The following is a 6,000-nucleotide window of genomic DNA, read 5'->3' as shown; positions in this document are numbered from 1 at the left end:
TTTTATCACATTCCTAAGGATCCCGATAGATGAATAAAATGGTTCACTGCAATAAAACGTGCAAACCAACACAAAATTTGGGATTAAACAGGTTAAGATTTCATGAAATTTATGATGTATACTGTACTCACAGTGATTCACAGCTACAATGTTAAGAAGCTATTAGTTACTTAAATGTAAAATGTTTTTTTTTTTCTCTATTTTGCAATAGTGAAAGACGGTTTCCCTTACTAATCACATCTCAGACTGACTGCATGTTTTCTTGCACAGCTGGATGTTGGACTGTCATAAATATGCTAATTAATATGTGACATCACCAGCTGCCACAAGTCTCACAAAATCTTGTGGGAAACACTGTAACATTACTTGTGGATTATTGTGATGTTTTTATCAGGTGTTAAAAGTCTGACGGCACCCATTCATTTCTCCGAATCTGTTCTGATGAAAACAAACTTTACATCTTGAATGGCCTTAGGGTGAGTAAAAAATTTTTCAGCAAATTTTCATTTTTGGGTGAATTATTCCTTAATTGCTGCTATCTTCAGATCTGGATTAAACAGGTCTTCGTTGTTTTGCATTTAAATACAGTCATTAAATTACACCAACAGTTCTTTCCCTTCTATTCCTTCTTCTTTTTTGGCTGCCATTTATTTATTTATTTATTTATTTAATATTTTTTCATTATATAATTGGAAATATATGTTTAATGCATGTATTTGCATTTGTGTGGGAGTTACACAGACACATGATTTCCATAATCATTAATTTACAACCTGAGATTTATTTCTTGTCTCGCCTTCTCTCAGCCACTGTTTATTTATTCATTCATTATTTATTTATTTATTTTGCGTATGTGTGGGTTTATGAGTGTGTGTGTGTGGGATTTGTGTACACTTGTGCGTATTACAGAGGCACTACACAAGCAGCAGTGTTTTTTAGAGCTGATAAATATGTTGGTACTTTCTTCAGAAGCATGCAGTGACTTACATTTCCAAACTACAGATCATAAATCTGATGAGAGGGCTTATTGCACTATCAACACTTATGTTAACGATTGTAAATTGAGCACAGCCTAAACTTCATCTGATATGAAGTGATATGATATGATAATCAACTTGAAAAGGACAGGATGGAATCTGAAAGAGTGATTTCTTCTCATTATATAGCATATCTATATCAGTGCATCACATTTCGAGCCTCATTAACTGTGAAGGGGAAAAAATACTCTGTTAGACAAGGGCATAATGAAATGTTCCAGACTGAGGACAAACTTTCCTCTTTAATGTCTACGGTGGCTATGGCTCTGCTTTGTTATTTCAAGCTGATGTCTGATATATAGATATAAGTTTAGGTGCCGGATGATGCTGCATGTGTTTATAATACTTATCTGTGTATAGATAGATAGATAGATAAATAGACAGGCAGGCAGGCAGGCAGGCAGGCAGGCGGCAGGCAGACAGACAGACAGACAGACAGACAGACAGATAGATAGATAGATATATAGACAGATAATTTACCTTGTATAAAGGTATATGAACATATAAATATTTAATTACTCATATCTGAATTAAATATTTGCCATAGCCTAATAGCAACATTATGCATTCAAATGGAATGATTTTACCTAATTAGCTTGTAGCTTTAAATAAATAACAAAGATGTATGAAATGTAGCAACTCATGGAATTATTGAAGAATAACCCAATGAATTACAATTAATATTCAATTATATAAAATAATAACACTATAACAAAATGTCATCCAGAGCCTTCAATCTCTTACTAGCAAACAGACACAAAAAAACAATATGTCATAGATTGCTTATTTCCAGATACACAACATTATAAATTAACCCTTGTCTGACTAAATCTCACAAACTTTTTTATGTCCTGTAAATGTTTATTTATATACAGTGTATATATATATATATATATATATATATATATATATATATATATATATATATATATATATATATATATATATATATATATATTATTTTATAAATATACACACACACACACACACACAATATAGTACATTGATATTCCATTTTCTAGACAGGCACAGATGTTGAAATGGTTCAGAATCAATGTTTATTAGTGTTTGTGTGTTTTGATATTTGATATTGATTGATGTTTACTTAGGCTAGACACTGTCACCTGAGGAGGGTGGTGCTCATGTACAATAGTGATGTCACCCCGTAGCTTTTTAATTGGTTAAACCGGTTTTGTTACAACTCACCCCGTGTTACACACTCCTCGGTCTCTCCTACAGGTAGGTTATTTTTTGTAACGGATTCCTTGAAAGTGCTACTGATGCTCCGGTCCCAAACTCTCTCCTCCCGGTGTGGTCTGGTCCCTCGCTCTCTTTCGGCGCATGCGCACACGGGCAGCGCTGTCCGACTTAAAAACAGCTGGGCTCTTACGTGCGTTCACAGAGAAACGTGGGGCTGCACAGCAAAGGGAACACGGCAACGGATTTAGATAAGGATTATCGCTGTTATAGTGGTTTCACAGCTATGCAAAATAAGAAAATGCAAGAGGATTATCAAGTGGAGCAAAATAGCAAAACAGAGTGAGAAAGCGAGACGCGGCTCGCCTCAGAGATGAAAGAGATGCTCATGTTCATGAATAGATATTCAACACAAGGAAATCTCAAGCTCTGAAATACATTTAATATGCTGCGAGATTGTTATTCTTCACTGCCGTCGGGTAGTAGCGAAAGGTAAGAGAATTTCTTATGATTTTACAAATTATAAATGCATAAAAAGCTTCCCCCCCCAACAAAAGTATTGTTTTCACATTTAGTCTAGTATGTTTTATAGATGCAGTGTAAATACATTGGAAAGTTTACGTGAATTATATAATGCGTCACTTTTATACACCAGTATATCAGTTCGAGTCAAGGGGAGTTTTGTCAAAAATAATGCAAACAAGTGTTGATGACTGATGTCCAAGTGACTGAACCTGCTGTTTCTGCTTCGAGGATTTTCCTTTGTGCTTAAAACATCAAAAAACATCAAAATTACACCTAAACACAAGTACACTATAGTCCTAAAAAGTATAAAAAGTACAAATAATGTTTTAGAATCACAGAAATGGCTGTTTTAGTGTAATTGGTTAAAACCAAACCCTCAGAAGTGATCAGTTTCACAAAAATAGAGCCAGTGCAGGTACTCTAAGGGGTCCATAGATAAAAAGTAAATAAATAAATAAAATGTATATATTTAAAATTCTTAACTTTTTACAATCCATTATACATTATAGAAAGTAATAATGTTTGTTACAGTTATTAATGAATTGTTTTCAAGTGAGAAAATCTAGCTTTGATTTGAGAATCTAAATGGGGGATTCCTGGGTCTGTAGATAGATGAATAAACCTGTTTTTTAAACAATATGCAGTCAGTATACAACATTGATTACCTTGTGTTTATCTTTGTGAAATGACAAAACATAACTGTAATATAAAATGTCTTTTTTTAAGTTGTGTATATATTCATATGTGCCCAGTGATAGGATTTGTCCATAAGAGCTGCGGTTATCTGATGAACTGCACTAACATGTGTCTTTTGAGTGCGCCCAGATGCCATAGATTTCATTAAGGTTTTCCTCCCTCATCCTTCATCATTATATCAGTTCTTTATGGTCATGAAAATGGAATCTTTCCTGACTGCCTGTAAATGAGTCCATCTTCAGCTTTCATGTCTCACAGGGTTAATCAAGATCATTTTGTCATGGTTGACCTTTCAGCAGCATACATTTACCACCTATGGGGCAAACCGCCTCATCTCCAAGAGAGGTGTCTGTGCATAGAGTTGTGTATGAATACATAATCTTTCATGATTGCATTGCATCGGTGTGCTTGTACTGTACGTCATAGTGTCCCCTTTATTAGTTTTCATCCCTATTTAAAAAAATAAAATAAAAATATGGTCACTTGCGCATGAAAGTATTATGCTATCAAAATAATGGCACACCGCATATGATTACATATCTGGCTACAAGGTAAAGTATCTGAACAATATTTACAGCAAGACTAAGCTAACTGAAGCAGTCAGACAAAAAGTGATTATTCAGCCTTCAAGCAGGTCTCAATTAATGTAAATACCTTCCAATATAATATTATTTTTGATTGGTACAGACCACCCTTTTCCCTTTAGATTTCCAATGGTTTGACCAACCACTGGTGACTGCAGTGTTTCTCCAGCCTCGCTAAAACCTATTCTAAATAATGAATGCATGGAGGGTGGTTGATTGTGCTTCTGGAATTTTTTTCTGGCCTTAGCACAGTTTGCCAGGGACAGTCTTATTTCCCTTCCGTCTCCTGTGGTCCCACAAGCCTGACGGAAACATTCTGAATAGACAGAATGGACTGTTTTTGCCATGGCTGTTAATATTTATTTGCATATTTTGAAAAGGCATTGAACCTTGTTGTAATTTCAGTCTTGGGCAGTCAACAAAATGTAGGGGGTTTGGAAGCCAATTGAACTCTGATATTATAAGGCTCTTCTTCATTGTCTGATCATCATTTGATAAATTACTGCTTCCATGATCAGTAAAAGTGTATTTAATGCCTTTCTGAAACAATAATTGCATTAAATGTAAAGTGCTGAGTATTGTAAATAATAAACAATTGATAATAAGCCCAATTTACATAGAAAAGATCGACAGCAATTCAAGTTGAACTGGTCTAAGGGTGTTTATCGATTAAGACGATGGTTATTGCTCTAAAAATGGGAAAGTTCTGTCAAAAAAAGGAACATTTACTCACCATTATATCAGCAGAGTTTTCATTTTTCTGCAAAACAGAAAGAATATATTTTGAAGAATGTTGACTACAGTCAATCAGTTTTGGTTACCATTGATTTCCAAAGTATGGACAAAAAACACACAACAAAACTGACATTTCTCAAAATATCTTCTTTTGTGTTCCTGCAATCATTTCACGGGCTTATACTACCTTTACTGTTGAATAAGGACCTAACAAAAGCAGGAGAAAGGATAGTAATAATGCAGCTTGTTAAATTTCATTGTACAGAACCAGACAGCTGAGTCTGCACAGATGAAAGACTTCACAGTCGATTCGTGATGAGAAACCACTACATTTACTTACTGCAGCAGCTGAAAAAAAAAAAATCAAGACATTACACTGAAGAAAGAAAGGGCTACATTTCTTGGAATGCAGTGTCATCCTCTGCAGCTGATGGTGATGAGTTCCTGCAAAATACATGGAAATAATGCTGCCGTCTTGTCAGTTTGTGTCAGCGAGCACTACTGTATATGCATTTGTGTGAGTTGCAGTTTGCCAGGACTTGCTTCAGTCTCCCAGAAGAGGCCACAGAATGATCACACTTACTTGTCTGTGGTCTGTGGGTGTTAAAGCGATCTGGTGTCAGTACTTCAGCTACACCACTTCATGCACGCATCCGTTGTAGTTTAGTGGTCAATAAATCGGTGTCCAGGGGCCAGCAGTCGCCATCTTTTCAGCCAGCATTTATTGAGCGAATTTTAGTTATAGTGCCTTGTTAATGGCCTGGCTGTAAATCTGCAAATGTAAATGTGCCTCAAGCAACACAAAGCATAAATAATCTAAGACAGACTATTCCTAACTAAATTTTAGTGCATCATCTAATTTATCTCCTTTCCTGTCTTGCCTCTGTAAGTGTCTAGTAAATACTGGATGTGAACCAGCGAAATGGATAACGTTTGAAATGTATCCGCAAAAATAACGAGTATACAGACTCCACAATACACTTATATGTCTGTGTGTGTCATTGCAAAAGGCTATTTGTGTTTTAACCAAAAGCTCAGTTGGCTCAAAAGCAAAATCGGACCAAATTAAGAACAAATAAACAGTTCAGTTTACGTATATGGAGCTTTTGGATACTGCAGTGAAATCAATCCCTGCAGTGGATGATCAATAGTTTGAGTAGGCTGTGAATAAGGTGATTGACAATCACCTGCGGTTCAGTTCACAGCTGGAGGTTCCGCTTTTGTTT

The sequence above is a fragment of the Cyprinus carpio genome, chromosome B15 (assembly GCF_018340385.1).
Source record: "Cyprinus carpio isolate SPL01 chromosome B15, ASM1834038v1, whole genome shotgun sequence".
Classification (NCBI taxonomy): domain Eukaryota; kingdom Metazoa; phylum Chordata; class Actinopteri; order Cypriniformes; family Cyprinidae; genus Cyprinus; species Cyprinus carpio.
The sequence above is the reverse complement of the archived record's forward strand: the minus strand, read 5'-3'. Positions refer to the sequence as shown.